At 43.1% G+C, this 20765-nt stretch overlaps 1 protein-coding gene across 2 annotated transcripts in view; it reads left to right on the plus strand.

Moving 5' to 3' along the window:
- The first annotated feature begins 586 nt into the window (after positions 1-586).
- Positions 587-20765, plus strand: part of LNX1 (ligand of numb-protein X 1) — a 120600-nt gene continuing 100421 nt past the window's right edge. The window contains exon 1 of one of the 2 annotated variants that reach the window (XM_081208825.1): positions 587-707. The gene's annotated coding sequence lies outside the window, so the exon portion shown is untranslated. The remainder of the gene's footprint in view (positions 708-20765) is intronic. The other variant, XM_081208828.1, reaches the window with a different exon arrangement.

A 20765-nucleotide genomic window follows, 5' to 3' on the forward strand; every position in this document is an offset into this window, starting at 1 on the left:
CGGGAAGGTAAACGGCGTTTCCGTGCGCTGCTCTGGTTCGCCAGAAGCGGCTTAGTCATGCTGGCCACATGACCTGGAAGCTGTACGCCGGCTCCCTCGGCCAATAAAGCGAGATGAGCGCCGCAACCCCAGAGTCGGCCACAACTGGACCTAATGGTCAGGGGTCCCTTTACCTTTAACGATGACTGAAATAATGGTTTGCTCACAGCCCCGCAGCTTGCTTCTGCCCAAGCTCCAGTTTGAATTGGAGGACTTCCGGTTGCACGCACTGTTCCTGGGCTGGCATGGGCAGTAATTTCTCATAGAGACTTGAACATCATATGATGGCATCATCGTCAGCTGTAATGCACATGCTCGTTCTTTAGCTAATCTCTGTTCATACTGGTTTTGGAGCCACTACAGAAACGTGCAAAATCCTGCTGACCAGAGAAAACAACAGGATGAGTGCACATGGGACGTAACATTTCCTCTGACTTGCTGCTGTCGGGTCTCCCCTTTTGCCTTGTTTAGAGTTGTTGCTCTTGCAAAGTTCTATTTCCTACCTCTGAGTTCACATCCTCCTCATTTCCTTGTTTCTTCCCTCTTCTTTGCAGGAGAATTGCACTCTGAGAAGCCACAGCCCTTCTCCCCGCGGCCAGTGGCTCTTCCATCCCCACGCAGCTCTGTCAGATGTAGAGGACCCAAGTCCATGTGACCAGCTTCACAAGGTACGCTTTATGCAGTCAACTTGCTTTGATCATTTCTGTGGCATTCCATATTAGTGAGTTGGGGCCAGACTAGACAATATCTATTTGTGCCCTTTTTGTTTTGTTTTTTACATAAATTGCCAGCATGGGCACCCTGATCTCAGTTGAGGCATTAGTTTGTGGAGGGGGCTTTTACCCTTGGTCCTTGCTAGAGGATTGGGAGTCCTACACAGGTAATTTGCTTGTGGCCGGACTCCAATTCATTTCAATGGGAGTCTGTCCTGTCCCCCCCCAAAGAGAGCACTGTTTCTGACTTTACAAAGCTACACTTTCCACCTTTTCTTGATCTTCATTATCTCATTACCAAGAAGATTCTTGACTCTTTCCCTGCCTGCTGTTTTTCTGCTCATAATCCATCTTCCCAACCATTTCCCCTATCATCACAATGGCAGAAAGTAACTTGGGACCCACTTTTTTTCTCCTTGTGTGGGGAAAAGCTGCTGAGTTCACTCAATTTTTAACAGAAAAGGAGTCAGCAGGGAAAGGGTTAAGCATCCCCACCCCCACCCCTCAAAAACTTCTTTTCCTCTTCATTGATGCTTTTCTTTTCTTTTTAGAAGGTCATTGATGGGAAAGTTACATTTACACGTAACAACCAGGTTGTCTCCCAATCTAAAGGCCTGTTGAAGAGTCAGTGCCCATCTTGTATGTTGCTCCAAGTTTTGCATATTGCAATGAGTGTGTTAACTTTAAATGCAGGCAAACTATATTGTTCGGGGAAGATGGTTAAAAGCACATTTGTCCAATGATTTCTAGTTATGGGTCTGTTTTTCCTTTTCTCCCACTGCTTTACCCAGAAAAACCTGTTGTTTATTGCTGAACTGGAGCAAATTGGTTTTACTGTTGTTCTGATGCAGCGGCAAACAGGGGGTTTTCCCAGGGGGACACAAGAAACAACTCTTAGACCCATGTCCAGGAATCACAGGAAAAATGAAATGAAATACAGTGGTACCTTGGGTTACAAATGCTTCAGGTTACAAACGCTTCAAGTTATAGACTCCGCTAACCCTGAAGTAGTACCTCAGGTTAAGAACTTTACCTCAGGATGAGAACAGAAATTGTGCAGCGGCGGCGCGGTGACAGCTGGAGACCCCATTAGCTAAAGTGGTACCTCAGGTTAAGAACAGTTTCAGGTTAAGAACGGACCTCCGGAACGAATTAAGTTTGTAACCAGAGGTACCACTGTATGGGACAAATGGAAGTGTGGGTGAGCTCTTAATGTGCTGGGCAATATCGCCTCCAGAAGTTCACAGCCCACACTGGGGATTGTATGGAAGACTGAGGGTGTGAGTAGCACAGCTCTGTATGCAGCCTTTGCAGTTTGCATTTCATTTCATTTTTATTTATTGAATTTATATACCTCCCTATACCTGGAGGTCTCAGGGCGGTTCACAAAAAAGATCACAATATATAAAATCAAAGTAAAAACAATAATCCAATAACAGACACACAGAGAGAGAGACATTTTACAGGGTATAGGATTTTGATTAGATCAGCCAAAGGCCTGGTTAAAAAGGAACGTTTTTGCCTGGCGCCTAGGTGTGCAATAAAGGCGCCAGGCGAACTTCTCTGGAGAGAGCATTCCACAGGCGGGGAGCCACTGCAGAGAAGGCCCGTTCTCGTGTTGCCACCCTCCGGACCGCTCAAGGAGGAGACACACGAAGGAGGGCCTCAGAAGATGATCTCAGGGTCCGGGTAGGTTCATATGGAAAGAGGCGGTCCTTGAGGAATTGCGGTCCTGAGTCATTTAAGGCTTTATAGGTCAGAACCAGCACTTTGAATTGGGCCCAGAAACTAATCAGTAGCCAGTGCAGTCAGACCAGGATCAGTGCAATATGTTCAAACCATGAGCAACGTGGCCGCTGAATTCTGCACCAGCTGCACCACGGGGCTGAAAAGCACTCCTCAAGTAACACCCTCTGGGAACGACCCTCCAAGCAGGACTGGAACCACCGCACCCCTAGTTGCGTGAATGTAGTGGCTTGAAAAAGTTCTTTCATATGATTCCAGCTGGGTTGTTATTCGCCTGCTTGGAACCCCTATATAGCTGGTTCCAGAAGGCAATCATATAAGTGCTTCCAGCTATAGGAAGGCAATGTTTACCAACATTTTACACCACAATCACATATGCATAACATTCATGTGACCTCGTATTTATGATCTTGTGCTGGAGCAGCAGCTAGGAATCCCCCCTCACTCCATCTCTTGAATCTATTTATTTACAGTGGTACCTCGGGTTAAGTACTTAATTCGTTCCAGAGGTCCATTCTTAACCTGAAACTGTTCTTAACCTGAAGCACCACTTTAGCTAATGGGGCCTCCTGCTGCCACCTGGCCATTGGAGCACAATTTTTGTTCTCATCCTGAAGCAAGGTTCTTAACCTGAAGCACTATTTCTGGGTTAGCGGAGTCTGTAACCTGAAGCGTATGTAACCTGAACGTATGTAACCTGAGGTACCACTGTATTAAGATTGAATTGGTTTATGCAGCCTATGGCACCTATCCGGGATACACCATGGATGCGCATTTTTTAAAATGTTCACAGTTTCTGTCTTTCTTAAGCCAGTGAAGGTTGGGTCATTGGCTTCTACAATATCCCACACAGATCGGAATGGGGCAGATCCAGTTCAGCCGCAGAACCGTAACTCCCTGCTTGGGTGTTAACATAGAAATAAAGTCCTGAGGCTTCCGTTTCCCCTTTCAACTTCCTCATTGGGTGTTAACGTAAAATTAAATGACTCTCTTTAAAAAATGTAGACATCATTTCCATAATACATGTCCTGTCAGACCGAAAGGTTTTTTTGTTTTTTTGTTTGTCACGGGTGTAATTCTCCCCACCCAGTTACTCTAAAAGCTGCGTTAAGGCAATATGCCTAACTCCCCAAACTCCCCCTAATTGCTTGCCTTTTTCAGTTTCTCTTCAGCTTTCAGCAGTCAGTTGCCAATCTTCTGATCGACACTGCAATTACCTGATGCCTCTTGTGACATTATTATGTTGAATTAGAAGCTGTTTGTCAAGGCGCTTGCAGATCCTAACTTGTTTTCCAGTTGTAATGACAACTTCATTTCCCCCACCCCCAGTAAGGATGTGGAGAAGGAAATGTTTGTGTTTCACAAATGTATGTTTTGCTAGGCAAGCTAATGACAGAGAATATTTGATTTGAAGTAAAAATGTGGTATGAAAATATCCAGTGCGAAAAATGTATCACAGAACTCCCTGCCACAAGAAATAGTTCCAAATGAGCTCAGAATGGCCCTGTTTAACCAGCCTATTTGGGATACCCAAGTGATATCACATGGGTCAAAATAAATGGAATATCCAATCATTAAGCCGATTGTATAAGCAATCTTATCCCAGATTTCCCCCCATTTAGGACAACTCTACCACATGCACAAAATGTTAGGTCCCTCCCCCACTCTTTCCAGGCATGGTCCACACTTTAAAACTCCATGTCTGAGTGCCCCCCTTTTTAGGTTCTAGCTTTCCCTGTGTGCGAACCAATCTGCAGAAAACATTTGCTCCTATTGAATGCTAAAGAGGAAGTCTTCGTGTATGTGCGTGTGTGGAAGCTAGGATCAAAAAAGGGAGCTCAGACATGGAGTTTTAAGTGCTGATCTGTGCCTGGAATGACCGCTCCCCACATTAAATGGGGGGCACCCTTTGTGTGGGTGCACACAGCCCCGCCCAATCCTACACGACTCCCGGCTAGGCAGCCTGGCTTCCCCTCCCCCCCTGGGCCAGATACCTGGAGGTTCCCGCCAAGATTCCAACAATTGGCCGGTCCCAGCTGGAGGAGGCGTTGCCAGGAGACTTGGTCAGGTAGGGCTAGGTCTGTTCCCCTCCACACACACACACACAATAGAGTAACTTACATGGGAATCTTCAGTTGGCTTCATGTATTCCTTTTGCAGTTTAACCTTTTTTCATTACCACTATGTGGGCATTGCTACGGTCATTGATGGTTGCTGTTGAAGGACCGGGGAGGGATTTCCCTGCATTGGCAGGTTTTGCCTTCCCTGTAGCAAAATGCCACACCTTTGGTTGTTTCAGGCCTTGAGTGGAATTCTTTAGTCTATCTTCCCTAAAGGGGGGGGGGCGTGAAGCGGTGACCCACGCTCCCCCGGCGGTGGCGGCAATCCCAGGGTTTCCCATTAAAGGGGTTGTTTTGAGGGGAGGCATTGGCCATACACTGAGAGGTTGTCGTTGCTCTCCCCTGTGACACAGTGAAATGGGAGGCAGGCTCTCTGCTTAAACATACATTTTCCAGAAGCAGCCCAATCCCCACACATTCTGGTTAACCCTGATATTCCCCAGATACCCGGCCAGGGACTAGGAGGGATAAACGGCCAATGCCTAAGCCAAGGTCTCTCTACATCTGAAACTTTTGATAAAGTTGTGGCCAATTTTAATCCCATAACACGTGTCATGTGGCATTATTCCACCTGGGTGTTGTCTGGGGTTGGGGGGGGCAGGTCTCTGCCTGCCTACGCAAAGAGAGGGGTGGAGGAAAGTAAGTGTGGATAAATCCATAGTCTCTTTCCTTCTCTTCTAACCAACATAAATGCCCAGCTGAAAGTATTGAATAATTAGATGGTAATATGCCTTAGTGATCTCTGAATGAATGATTCATTCATTTATACCTTGTATTCAATGACTGCAGAGCCAACAATATGCACAGAATTCTACAGCATTGTTATAAGTAAAAATAAATAAATACCCAGACCCTTCTGCTGCCTCCCACCCACCCCCAGAGCTTAGATCTAAATTTTGGAAGTAGAAAAGACAATAGAGAAAAGGGCAGGGGGAGAGACACTAGCTGTAGATAAATGTAAGAGCTAAAGCAGGCTCATGTACTTACTTACACTTGTTTGTCGTTTGGGTTATAGTTGATCATTGAGACTGGGGTCAAGCCAGAGGTTTCACAGAAAATGTGCACCTGAAATCTAAAGGAGAAAAAGAGAGAAGGTGCTACAGGTACATTCAGTACCTGTGCGGAATACAGCCATTTCAGCAGCTTGCAATGTTAGGGTATGCAGTCGCACCTTGGTTCTCAAACTTAATCCATTGCGGGAGTCCATTTGACTCCCCAAACAATTCGAAAACCAAGGCTTGGGTTCTGATTGGCTGCAGGAACTTCCTGCAGTCAAGCAGAAGCTGCATCAGATGTTTGGCTTCCGAAAAAACATTCGCAAACCGGAACGCTTACTTCTGGGTTTGCGGTGTTTGGGACCCAAAACGTACAATGCCAAGGCTTTCAAGAACCAAGGTACGACTGTATTTGGCTTTAGTTATGAATAGGGCACATGGCTGAACTGTGCCAGATCCACACACAGCTGATAGAAGTTGCTCATGAGAAAGCAGTCTTGTAGAAACAGCCATGTGATCTGCTATTTTTCTAGTGAAATATAATCATCCAATACTCAGCTCGTTTTTAGCAACTACAGCAGCTATATTCCACTGTGACATTATAATCATGTATCAGCTGAGAATCATAGAATCATAGAGTTGGAAGAGACCACAAGGGCCATCGAGTCCTCTTTTTTTGTTTAGAGTCTGTGGTTTTTACTAGAACTTCCCACCCAGGGTGAGAATTATACTCCAGGGCAAGAGAAGCTGGACTCTGGATAGTACCGCTTTACTATCGGGGAATGAGTAACGCTGGCTTCAGAAGGGCAGTTGTGAAATCGCACTAAGATTCTGCAAATTTTCGATTTACTGCTTTTTTTGAAAAGAAGAAACAGTTACTGCCAGCTGTTTTTCCTTTTCTCCCCATAAAATATGAATGGGAAGAATCAAAACTGCTTACTGCCGCTCTCGACTCCAAATTCTCTTACAAGTTTACCAAGGCCTGTGGTTCCATTTTGGCTGATCAGCAGAGTGTGAAGGAAAGTCCATCTGCTGTTTTGATTCTAAAATACAAAAACATACTTTAAGCAACTTTGTGACCAGATAGGCTCCATCCTAATTACAAGATTGCAAGTTGATCACAAGTAGCCGCTAAGAAAACTGTATGGCTTGTCCCATTAGTAAATGTATTTTAGGATCAAAGTGGTGGGTTCTTGGCAAAGGAAAAATAGCAATAACAATAGCAGCAGCAACAACAACAACAACAACAAATTATGTATATCCCACCCATCTGGCTGGATTTCCCCAGCCACTCTGGGTGGCTCCCAACACAATATTATTATTAATAATAATAAAGCAATAAAACATCAAACATTAAAACCTTCCCTAAACAGGGTTGCCTTCAGATGTCTTCTAAAAGTCAGATAGTTGTTTATTTCCTCGACATCTGATGGGAGGGCGTTCCACAGGGTGGGCGCCACTACCGAGAAGGCCCTCTGCCTGGTTCCCTGTAACCTCACTTCTTGCAGCGAGGGAACCGCCAGAAGACCCTCGGACCTGGACCTCAGTGTCCAGGCTGAATGATGGGGGTGGAAATGCTCCTCCAGGTATACTGGGCCAAGGCAGTTTAGGGCTGTCAGGTCAGCACCAAACCTTTGAATTGTGCTTGGAAATGTATTGGGAGCAAGTGTTGTGTGAAGCAGATGAGACATGAAAATCCCATTCTTTCACCAAGGGTTTGATTCTGTTTTCTCCCACCACCCTGCCCCAAGTGCAGGAAGATGGGAAGCTGCCTTATACTGAGTCTGGCCACCTAGCTTAGTATCGTCTATATTGACCAGCAATAGCTTTCTTTGTTCCAGACTGGAGTTTTTCCCAGTTGTACCTGGATATGCCAGGGATTGAATCTGGGGCATCCTGTGTGCTACACATGGGCTCTACCATTGAGCTACAACAGCCATTTCATAATACAATGCACAGCAGTTGAAACTTTCCCAATCTGCAAGCTAGGTCATTCATGCAGTGTGGAGCTCCTTCAGCTTGCCTGTGCCTCTTCCCAAAGGCAAATCAAATCAAAGATGGTTCAGGGCATCTTCCATCACATGAAAGCATATGAAGGTTGAACAATAGGTCCATGTAGTTCTGCCTATTTGACTTATGGAAGCTTTCCAAGATGTCTTTCCCAGCCCCTCTTCCCAAGATGCAGTCCACAACATCTGGAAGATGCCATATTGGCTATCCCTATCTTAGTGGATATCAATAAACACAGTGATATATTGCAAATAACTTTTTGTTCCCTCTGCCAATGCTCCAAATTCCTTGACTTGATGTGGTTTCAGCACTGGTTCAACTTGAGCCCAAAACAGAGATGTCAGGTAGGGATTCAGACCACCCAACGGTGGTCAAATGAAGAAACTCAGGTGAGGACAAGCACATTACCCATGAAGTCTCCTTGCACCAATAAGTCTGAGCAGGTCATGTGTTATTCCCTGAACCCTGTAAAAGATTCCAACTAAGGCTGGCTTGATAGTCTGAGCAACAAAACCTTCTTGCCAACTACAGAGTACATTAACTCATCCTCAGCTGTGCATGTTCTCGGTCTCTCTCATACTTTGTGACTTTTAGTTGTTTATTTTTATCTCCCTCTCTATAGCCTCACAATATTGGTAGATTAACTAACAGAAGTGAGTTGCTTAACGTTATCCATTCAGGTTCATGACTGAGTGGAGATTTGAACAGTAGCTTCTCCCCACATCCATTATAATAATGCACAGGATTTATTATTTTGTGATGTAGCTGCTATGCTTCTGTACTTGCTGCCAAGAATATATAAAAAAATACCCAGCCAAATGGTTGGCCTTTTCTGCATGTTTACATAGTTCATAAATGACCTCTGAAGCCTTGGGAAGTCCAGCACTTGACAGTTACATAAGCACAAGGAAGCACAATTTTGTGGGCAAAACACTGTAGATGCTCCTGGGAGTGACAGTGGCATGTACATTGGTGCTCAGACAATGTATTGGTTGTGTAATAAAACATGTGACAGTATTGATTCCTGGTTTAGGATGCTCCAGTTAGTCATAGATTCAGAATTGTAGAGCTGGGGTCACCTAGTCGAACCCCTTGCAATGCAGAAATGCCAACTAAAACATCAGTGACAGATGGCCATCCCACCTTTGCTTAAAAACCTCCAATGAATGAGAGTCCACTGCCTTCTGAGGAAGTCCATTCCACTAACAAACAGCTCTTACTGTCAGAAAGTTCTTCCTGATGTTTAGTTGTCACTTATATTGACTTATATTGACTGGTCAGCACCATTTCTTACTTAAATATATTTAGTTGTTTATTTGAAGCTTGTGGTTGTGATGTCATCTTTTTTGGAAACAATGATCAGACAAACATGTGATGAGGCTTTTGTTTCTAAAACTCTGATTCCATGGTGGCTCATTAAAGAAAAAATTTGTATATGAAACTGAAAAAATAGCACAGTTTATAAATTGAAAATCTGGCTCTGTTAGTATTGCTACATTCAATAGGTGGGTTTAAAATATTTGTGTCTGTTTTCTCTTCACAAACTCCTCCTTGATGTACTCCTAAACACCTTTTTAAAAACAAATTCAGAGCCCAGAAACGAGAGAAATTTAGTTGCTCTCAAGTCCCAAATGAAATCATTAGGATGAACTAACCACAACTTATTTCCCACTCATTTAAGTGGAGTTAAAAGCATTACTAGCATTCTCTGGATGTAGACTAGTGCATGTTAAGTGTTAAGTGTTAAACAAGAGCAGGGGGCAGCAAACTTTTTCAGCAGTCCACTGTCCCTCAGACCTTGTGGGGGGCTGGACTATATTTTTTTGGGGTGGGGGGAATGAACAAATTCCTATGTCCCACAAATAACCCAGAGATGTATTTTAAATAAAAGGACACATTCTGCTCATGTAAAAACACACTGATTCCCAGACCGCCCACGGGCTGGATTTAGAAGGCGATTGGGCCGGATCTGGCCCCAGGGCCTTAGTTTGCCTACCCATGAACAAGAGAATCTGTGTGTTTATGAGCTTTTTTCCTTGCCTCACATTCTTGCAGCCATACTGACCCAGAGAGAGAGAGCGCGCGCGCATATTTGGTACTTTTTAATCTCAGGAAGATCTTTGAATAGTCAGACTTGCTTGAATTTGGTAAAGAGGCCTTAAACTTTCAGTCTTCCCCATGAAAGAAAACAAATTCACTCTCCCATACAAACAACTAAAGAATTACCAAGTAATGTAATACATTTCCACATCAGCATTATACGTGGGAGCAAGATGGTTTAACAGAAGGGTCTGCAGACTCAGCAGGATGAGACGGTGAGCTTGAAATATTATTTTTGGGATGTTCCCACATAATGAAACAAGAAAAAAAAAGAGTTGTTTAACTTAGAATTGCTAAAAGTGTTGGGGGGGGGGGTTTCAGTCACCAATCCTTAAAAAATATATATCATTGTCATAAAAGGCTTTCACTACATTCCAATAGTTTAATGGCAGTCATGGGCATACCTTTGGGGAGGGGGTTAAAATATATAAATTGTTTCCATGGATCAGACTGTGGCTGATCTAGTATGACACTCTGTTTCCAACAATCGCCAGCCAGATGACCCTAGAAGCTCACAAGCAGAGAACACTGTTGAGAGCCACCCACTGTTGTGCTTCCCCAGCCTCTGGCATGAAAAGTCTGTTAGCTCTAAACATGCTGGTCCCATTTAAGCAGTCGTGACTAATAGCTCTTCTTCAAGATCCACTGATTATCTTCTTCTAAAGTTCTGAGTCTCTTACGAGAAAGGAACCCATCAGTGACGTGATAGATACAAGCACATTGAGGGTTCCAACTTGGGGGCCTCACTTTCCTTAAGATGTTGTGATTTATATCTCTGTGAGAGCTAGAAAAAATTGCATTGAGACAAAAGCCACAGACTGAGGTTGCAATCCTATGCATACTAATTTGGGAACATGTCTTGGCTTATTTCCAAGCAAACATAGTTGGGTTGTGCTGTAAATGCATATGATTGGGCCACTTGTCTCTGTGGTTATCAAATCCTTACGTTGACAGTGTACTAAATTATCAGCTGCAAGGAGTCAGCAACATGGTGCTCTCATGAGCCTTCCCTAGCACCTACTGGACCCCCCTTCCCCTACTCTTCCCCACTGAAATTAGGCTTGAAAAAAGCCCTTTACTCTGCCCAATAGAATGGGTTGGGTTGTGCGTGTGAGCGGTAACCACAACAGTTTCTCCAGTGTGCAACTATGCCCATGTGCTCAGGAACATCATCAACCCCCAATGTGCTTGAAGATCCTGTGGTTTTATTTCAAACTGGTCCTCAACTACCACAACTTAATTCCCATCCCTCTGTTGTTTTCCTCACTGTCCAATTTCGGAACAAGTTCTTTGAGGGAAGGTTCCCATCTCTTTTACCTATGAAGCTCTGCAAAACGCCAGATCTACATATGATTTGCCGCCATCACATTGAACCGAAACAACAAAGAGTCTGTCAGCGCTTTAAAGACTAGCATGCATTGTGGTAAAAATCTTCATGGACTTGAGCCCCCAGCACGTGAATAATCTCAGGAAGGAGTTGTGTGATGCTGGGGTGGGGCTAGAGGTATAATTCTGCATCCCCTTTCAACGTGCTTTGCCCCCCTGCATGAGTAACTCATGAAAGAAGGTTATTATAAGTCAAAATTTGCATCTAGCTCTATTCAAACTGGTCACCTGGTGCTAAAGTTAGGTTAATGGCTTCCCTTGTCTGGGCTGAAAAACTGATTGTGCAGAACTGATTTACAAAACTGTAAAAAGCTGGAGAAAATGGTATTGTCTTAAGACAACATGAGTATATGTGTTCTACTTCTGGTCTGCAAGATAATAATCTCTCCATGAGTCACTATTTTAAAAAGGAAGTCTCCTGTTTGTCTTTTTACATGCCCCCTTAGGGATGTCCATTTTGTTTCTGCTGCAGAAGATAGATGGTTTTGGCCCTTCTTTGGTCACCCCTCGGATTGAACAAATATGAAGAATCAATGGCCTCTTTCATTCATTTTTATCTCTTAAAGACCAAGGCAACCTCTTGCAACCTTTGCAATTGCAGTTGTCTTTTCCATTGCCTGTCTTCATAAACATGACAAATGATGCTTTGCTATGAGTAACCAGTCTTGTCCCAATAGATAAATCTGCTGCCAGAATGGTCTTTGCAGAAATGCTCCTGGAGGCAATGACTATTCTTTGAGGAAACTTTCAATTTAGGGTCTTTGCAACCCAGATTTAAAATGTAACATCAATGACAACCTTGGATGTATCTGAAGGAAGTGGGGACCAAAATGCAAGCGGAAGAAATAGGATTTCCTCAAATGGTTATATCAACCATTCAAGTAAAGCCACAAAAGTTATTAGTTCACACATTTGAGATAGCCTATCTGCCCTCAAATACCTGTGTTAGTTCTTTACTGTTTAAAGGAAAAAGTAACTACCTTACAAAAACTTATTTTCCTGGAGACAGTTCTTACTCACCAGGTCAGTGACCCATTTACAAGCCTGAACAAATGTTCTTCAAACAAGCTTCACAATGGTTTTACTCAGTGCTATTTTTCTAGAAAAAGAGGTGCCAGAACTCACTTCATTCTCTTAGAATGGCAATAGCGCCCACCTGAGAGGTTCCGGATCTGAGTTCTGGTGAATTCCAGCTGGATAAAAAGCCCTATTTTTCCCCAAACCAACTTCATTGGTATAAGTCAGAGTGAGTTCATTACCTAATGAAACAGCCAGCTTGGGCGGATTAAATTGTAAGATAAGAAGTGCCAGGACTGTGTTGCAAGCGACTGCAATTTCTCTGGACATGCTTAACAAATACTCTCTTCTCCTGCAAGGTGGCAGATATCAGAAAAAGAAAAGGGGGAAAGTTTGGCTTACCACCTGAAATAAATGTTTAGCCCTGGAACTATAAGCAGGTCCTGTGCCTGAGTTTCTACCTTAATTTAAATGCTGATTAAAAATATGTACTTCCTATAAGGAGGCAATGACAGGAGGCAGTGGGAGTGTTGCTAAATATACTGCTGAAAACAAGAGATTACAATAATTTTGAATACAGCATACAGTCAATATCAAACTTCACTCCCCTTCCCCCAGAGTTTTCTGTTTCTTAACCCCGCCCCCCCAAACCCCACCCACCCACACTTAATATTCTGTGCCTGTTGAGCATGCTCAGTCCCCACTGGGCTGTAGGTTCCCTCCGTTAAGCTTTTTATTTTCTGCTTCTGCAAACTTTGGGGTTCTACCATGCATGCTGACACAGCCCTCTCATTCCTCAGTGGCCCCATTTTGGCTACAATTCTGTCATTAATCACCAGCTAAGTTTACTGTTAGCGGAAGTGATGGTTGCCATTGGTAGTGTTTATAACTGTGCACTAACAACAATAATTTTTGATCCACCAGTTAGGGCACCTTTTTAGCTGATCAATACAAAAATGATTAATTCAATTCTAACCAATTAAACCTTTAAGGGCTAAATTTTGCGGTAGGAAAACAAAAACTTTTGCCAAGCTTGTCAAGACCTGAACAGACTCTTTTTTCATGCTTTATTCTAGCAGATAATGTAAGAAGTAATAGCAGATTCGAACAGTACAGAGCTTCTTGTTGATACAGTATTGTCGTCCATCTGCTTTGTGCCTCACGTTTTTACCTGCAAGTTCTAGATTGCATTTCATTGGCACTATATCATGCACTAGCAAGAGGGGGGAAATAAGCACTTCGGTTTTTTGCTGCTATTGCTTGGCTGAAGTATTATTTCATTTTGGTTTAGGACTCATATGGCAAACAGAGAGTATCTCATTAGTCTCACTGCTTTACCGCTGATGTAGTTTGTCTGAGCTCTGAGAAATTGAGACCCATTCTCAAGTAAAGCCATACATGGGATTTTCCCATGATAACTGCATCCAAATGTACATCTGAGGATCCTTGTGAATGCCAGCCACAAGGGTGCACTCCGAAATTTAAGCCATAGAAGGGACATATTATGTTTCGGTCTCACATGTGACATGTGATCAGGCAGAGCACTGGAACGATTCTGTCCTCCAGGACAAATGCGGCCTGTGGTTCTTGAAATGTAGGCTTATCCTCTTTATTCCTACATATCCCAGTCCAGAAAACCCATTCCCAATTAGGGCATCCTGTTATACTATCCAATAATTGAATTCTGTTGCTGAGATCAGAAAAGCCACTTCCGATCTCTTTCCTAAGTTTTCAGTGGGAGGAATACTATAAATAAAGGATATTTTTCTGTAATCTTCCTCCCCTATACCTCCACCCTGGTTTTCTTCTGGTGGTTGATCTAAAATTGTTTATATATAACTTTGATCATGATCCTACCTCCCATAGTCAGAGCACATCCACATCATGGCAGCTGTTCACACAGTTGTGGTGGTGACCATGGCTATAGTGTGGTGAGTGTATTTCCTTGAGGCAGCTCTGGCTAGCTATGGTTAGTTTCCTCAAGGGCGTAGTGTTTGGGTTTTTTACTTATTTATTTTTTGATTTCTAAAAATACAGACACTGAAGACTATCACGTTTCCTCTCATTTGCGAATACAGTGGAAGCTTAGTTTTCGTGTGTCTCGGAAGCCAAATGTTTTCGAACGCGCCTCAGAAGTCGAACGGCTTCCGAGGCGCATTTCTCAATTTTCACCATTGAAATTGCTGATAACCCTTTGCGCCTCGGTTGTCCAAAGGTCCAGAAGTCAAATGTTCTTCTGGAATGGTTTACGTTCAACAACTGAAGTTCCACTATATAAGGAAAGCCCCTTTGGATTAGACCAAAGACCTATGCAGTCCAGCGTCCTTTTTTCTCACAGTGACCAACTAGATGCCAATGGGAAGGACACAAATGGAACATGAACGCAAGAGTCCTGTTGCTCACATTCTTCAGCAGTTGGTATTCAGAGGCCTACTGCATGCACCTATCATGGCGGATCCCCATTGGTAGCCTTACCCACCATGAATTTTTTTAATTCCCCTTTAAAGCAATCCAAGTCGGTGGTCATCACTACAACTTGTGTTAGTCAATTTTATAATTTAACTATGTGCTGTGTGAAAAGGTCCTTTCTTTTGTCTGTCTGGACTCTCCCACCGTTCAGCTTCATAGGGTGATGATCCCTGGTTCTAGCATTATGAGAAAGGAGGGAAAAGTTCTCTCAATCTACCTTTCCCCTCCAAAAATGTGCATAATTGGATAAACCTCTTGTCCCTTCTTACTCACTTCAACCCTCCTCCAAACAAAAAAATGCCCCAGTCTCCAGATCGTATTCCTTGCCATATTTCTCAGTTACATTGGAACCAGGGAGAAGGCTTTGCACACATATGTGAAAGAAACTTAAGAATAGAAATTGGCACACACTTCCACATACATCATTGTGAACCTGAAGCAATAAAAATTGCATGTTTTTACTTCCTTTCATTCTCAATGCATATATTTATAGGTGCCCCCTGCCAGTAACGCTTAGATAAAGTAAAGGTAAAGGGACCCCTGACCATTAGGTCCAGTCATGACCGACTCTGGGGTTGCGGCACTCATTTCACTTTATTGGCCGAGGGAGCCGGCGTACAGCTTCCGGGTCATGTGGCCAGTATGACTAAGCCGCTTCTGGCGAACCAGAGCAGTGCATGGAAACACCACTTACCTTCCCACCAGAGCGGTACCTATTTATCTACTTGCACTTTGATGTGCTTTCGAACTGCTAGGCTGGCAGGAGCTGGGACCGAGCAACGGGAGCTCACCCCGTTGCGGGGATTCAAACCGCCAACCTTCTGATCAGCAAGTCCTAGGCTCTGTGGTTTAACCCACAGTGCCACCCGCATCTTGGCAAATCCAAGGGCTGGCTCAAGAGAGTTTGAAGCCTAAGACAAAAAAACCCAAAGAGCTCCATTTACTGTCTCTTGCACAGCTGCCATTCATTTCAATGGAGTTTGAGAAATATGGAGATAATACTAGCCTACTTTACAAGGTTTTGTGATGATTAATACTGAAATAATGTACACAGAGAGCTTTGAACATATGAAACGCACCATATAAACGTTGAGTATTTCATGCTTTCAAGTCTCTCCAAGAAAGGATCCCGGGTGGAGTTTGCCTATCAGGCCTTTTAGTACTTCAGGAAATAATGTGAGGAGAGAGCAGAGTATCTTCTTATAATGTCAAAAGAATTCTGTCTTGATACTTTAGTGGCCTAAAGCGAGTATGTATGGCCTAGATTTACAGATGGATGCATGCATGCATTTAAGTACTTTTGAGATTTATATCCCATCACATGGCTTCAAAGGAGCTATAAGATGAACACAAACAGTGGGAGTCCACAAAGTTCTGTTTTCTGGGCATCATATAATTGTACATTTGGAAAAGTACATGTTAATTCCCCCAAATGTTTACATACATGCTTAGAAGTATGTTTTAAGCAGGAAACATTTTAACCATGTATTTATTATACATTACCCCCAAACCATTCTTCCAGTGCTTTGAGATGTTTTCCTTGGGTTACTTTCCCGATGTATTTTTTTGTTTTGTTTTGTTTACAGTTTGACATTCTCCTCCTCATTCTCGTCTCTTGTTTTTCTTAACTGTATCCTGTTGTAATATTCCCTTTGGAAGGCCTTTACTAAGAATATTTTTGTACAGATTTTGAAAGCTTCCTTCCTGGCTTTTGCATCCTCTCTTCAGATGTCTAAATTAGAGATAATGGTCCTTTGCTAAACTTCTCAGGAGATGAGGGGAAGGAGAGGACTTTATAGTCTCTTCTCCACACAGCTTGCTTAATTTGTAATGTGTATAAAACGTGTGTTAGAAACAGTGCCTTACTGTTAGCTGTTAGCAAGGAAGAGATAACAACATTCAAGGCAAGCTTTTAAGAATATGTCAGCATTTTCTAATCCATTTTTCCAATCTTCCATGGAACTTTGGGGAAATGATGGAGACATTATTTAAATGACAGTTCAAGAGTCTCATTCCTTTTAATCTAAAAGCTTATGGTATAAAATAGTGTGATCTGTAAGAACTAAGAATCAAACTCCAAATAATTTAAATAGCTGCTGTTGAAACAAGAGGTGAGTTCCTTTAAATATGTACTAGATGAATCATTGTTGTATGATGATGATGATGATAATTTATTATTTATACCCCGCCCATCTGTCTGGGTTTCCCCAGCCACTCTGGGCAGCTTCCAACAAAACATTAAAATACAATAACCTAATAAACATTAAAAACTTCCCTAAACAGGGCTGCCTTCAGATGTCTTCTAAAAGTTTGGTAGTTATTTTTCTCTTTGACATCTGGTGGGAGGGCGTTCCACAGGGTGGGTGCCACTACCGAGAAGGCCCTCTGCCTGGTTCCCTGTAACTTGGCTTCTCGCAGTGAGGGAACTGCCAGAAGGCCCTTGGCGCTGGACTCAGTGTCCAGGCAGAACGATGGAGGTGGAGACGCTCCTTCAGGTATACTGGACCGAGGTCGTTTAGGGCTTTAAAGCAGTGCTTTTTTTCTGGAATAAATTTTTCAAATGTTAAAAGTGTAGCACTCACTGTAACAACTTCGTGATGAGTACCGGCACCTGTTTCTCTTAAAAACAACAACCAAAACACTGGTTATAAGTATTACTTGCTTTGAAGAAAGTGTGTGGCCGGTACTGTCAATCAGCAGCATTCATTTGCCGCACAATTGCTCCTCCCCTCCCATTATTGTTGGTGCTGTCAATAATAGTCTCTTGTCAGAAGAATAAGGAGGAACAGCAGCAGCAACAACAACAACAACATATCATTATGCAGCCACAAGCATTCTTGGATGACACCGATTATTTAGATCCATTCCAATCTGGGTTCAGGCTTGGCCATGGGACAGAGTCAGCCTTGGTTGGCCTGATGAAGTTTAGTCTTCGCAGAGTTACAATTTCCAGCAACCCTTAACAAACTACATTGCCCAGAATTCTTTGAGGAAAAGAACGTGCTTCAAATGTGCTTTGATGGCACAGGGTGTTCACAGCCCTAGTCTCCTACCAACTTCATACAACATAACAGCGATATTAGCCTACTGCACTGATATTTAGGCCAAGATTGGTGTACACCTCCCAGGAGCGCAGGCAGTGCTGGTGGCAAACAGATGCAGCAGAAAAGAGAACGACACTGTGTGTACTTTTGAACTACAGTGGTACCTTGGCTTATAGATGCTTCAGGTTACAGACGCTTCAGGTTACAGACTCAGCTTACCCAGAAATAGTACCTCGGGTTAAGAACTTTGCTTCAGGATGAGAACAGAAATCGTGTGGCAGCAGCGGGAGGCCCCATTAGCTAAAGTGGTACCTCAGCTTAAGAACAGTTTCAGGTTAAGAACGGACCTCCAGAACGAATTAAGTTCTTAACCCAAGGTACCACTGTAGTTACTAATCTATACACATAACAGGAAAAATAACTGGCTTGTCAGAGGCTACATTCTGGCGCTACATTAGTTTCCGTTTGCTCAGGAACAATTGCAATTTGCTATGATCTATTCCTAGCAAATAATCTTTATTCCCCACCATCCAACCCCAACACATTGTTTTCCAATGGCTAGGATCCTTGGGTGTGGCCTGTGGGATTTTTAATAAAAACTTTCAATCATTTTTTCAACAGCAAACTCCCAGGCCATATTAGAAACTGCTTTTGAAAGTCCTGTGGATTTCAAATGTGCTCCACCATGTGATATCGGGTGTGTGTTGTGGTTTGAAAAATATAATCCCATAGTGCTCTTAGGCATGCATAACTAATTGCACTGCTCTTTGGATGGCAGCCAGTGAATCGAAGCACAGTTGCATGCATGGTTGTATTCACCTCCCTTTTGTTAGATGGCTATTAATACTGTGAACTTTGGAGAGAGAAAACGTAATTGTCTCTAGACTGGTTATGTAACATGCTTGCTTTTCAATTCACCTAATGAATGTGCTAGGAGCAGAGATTAATCCTTGAACTTTTTTTATATATATACATGGCATGCTCTTCAAAGCTTTACATATTATCATCCAATGGCTAAAAGGAAATTGTAATGTTACACCTCACTAACATCTTGCGATGGGGAAAATGGGTGAAAATTTCATTTAATGCTTGAAATATTCCAGTGCATTGTAACATTCCGTTTCTCAAAAAATTATTAGCTATTTGCCCACCTGCTCTGTTACCAAGTTTGTTCATTTTATCATAGATACAATATCGCAGACTCGTCATAGACAATCAGATTTTAATGGGGCGCTTTTCTATTGATTGGCATATGGGATGTTAGGGGAGCTGTAGTATCTCTGGTGGGTCTGATGATCAAGAAGGCTACTACTGCAGGTGCTTGAGAGGGAAATGAGAGGCAGATGGGGTTTGTTAACCTAGGAAGGTGGCCCATCTAGGAGAGGCAAAACTCTACTCCTAAACTTCCACTGCCTCGTGGCTATACTCATTTGTGAGAAAGGTTTTGAGAGTAAACCCCAGGGGAAAATTTGTACCTGCTGCCTTGCAGAACATCTTCAGGAGAATAAAAGGCCAAAGGAGTAAACCTTAAACCAGGGGTCTGCAACCCGCGGCTCCGGAGCCGCATGTGGCTCTTTTACACCTTTGCCGCGGCTCCGGGGCGGATACTAGCGAGGGGAGGAGGCACATTGTGCGCCTTGACACTCCCCACTGTGGCGGGCGCTGTACTGGCTGTGACGTCGCATGGGGGTGGTGCGTGCGTTAATCTTGCACCGTCCCGACGTCACCTTCCCGGTTTTGCGGCTCCCAGTTTTTTTCCCTTCGGAAACGGGTCCAAGTGGCTCTTTTTGTCTTAAAGGTTGCAGACCCCTGCCTTAAACAAATCCAGAGTGGAGTCCCTAAGACAGTTGGATGGTGTCTTGTACATCTCCTTCTGGCCACTCCTGTTGCCAAATGCATTGTTCTGCTTTCCTTTGGACCATATCAGTGAGGCCAAGAGGAAGGTTGTGTCACCTGAGCAGCCCAGGACCTCCATACACACTGCCTAGGCATACGCTCTGGAAAGGTCACTTCAGGGCTGCTAACACAACAAAAAACAATGTGGGAGGCAGCAGTTACAAGTTACTGATCTCTGCAGCCGCAGCTGTTGCTCTAATTCTCCAGCGATTTGACTTCACCCCCGGAGGCACACTCCATTGTTTCTCTACAAACTGATGCCAAATTTTTTTATAGGTGATAAGAGATTATTGTGGCTGTGAGGAGGTAAATAACATTTTCATGATCTTCTAATAATACTGTTGTTTTCATGTAACCAAGAAACAATGAGGGTCCAATGGCAAAATATAACACATTTATTTATTTATTTATTTATTTAGTTAGTTAGTAAGTGAGTTAATAAAATTTATCCACAACTTGATTGTAAGAAACCTCAAATTTGTTTTCCCCACATGTTTGAGAATGGACTATCATATTTATTAATCATTGGTTGTATAAAATACATACACCCAAAATTTACTGGCATTGCATGACATTTCTAATAGGAATATTTATCTCTGACGTATAAGATACCATGAAATATGGTGCAGTAAATTTCCCTTTCTTTTCACTAGGAAAATGGGGTGTGGAGCATTACTGCCGCAGTCCGCTGCTTGTCCATACTATGTTATTTCTATCTGTGCTGCAGGAAAAGCATATTGGGAATCAGGACTGGTCTATGGTGCTGACTTGAGTACATGTCAGAGCCTAAGCACCCTTCTGACTTTGCCCAATACAGAATAATTGTCATGGACGACCAGGGTCTAGAATTCTCTGTCTTCTCTTGGCAATTGTGGTATTGTGTATAGATTCAATTCTTAATAAAGCAAGCTTAGGGAGTCTACAGTGTTGAAGAAGAAACTTTAGCAAGTGTTTGCAATTTCCTCCCCACCCCCCAAACTTATTATTTGGGCTGAAAACAAAGCAGAAGAAAAATCAGCCCAAAAGAAATAGCTTTATTTGGTGAAATGTGCCTTTGATCTCTGTGGGTTGCTGCTTTCTTCTTTTTCTTCAGCTGCTTTGTGGGGTTTCAAAACCTTACGTTCTCCAGCTGTGAATGTGTATTTTATCATACCAAGAACCTATAGTGGGATTCATGGGTTACTATAGTTAATCTCTAGAAACACTCTCGCTTTTAAGATTTAATAGGTT

This window comes from Podarcis bocagei (genome assembly GCF_964188305.1).
Source record: "Podarcis bocagei genome assembly, chromosome: 9".
Classification (NCBI taxonomy): Eukaryota; Metazoa; Chordata; class Lepidosauria; order Squamata; family Lacertidae; genus Podarcis; species Podarcis bocagei.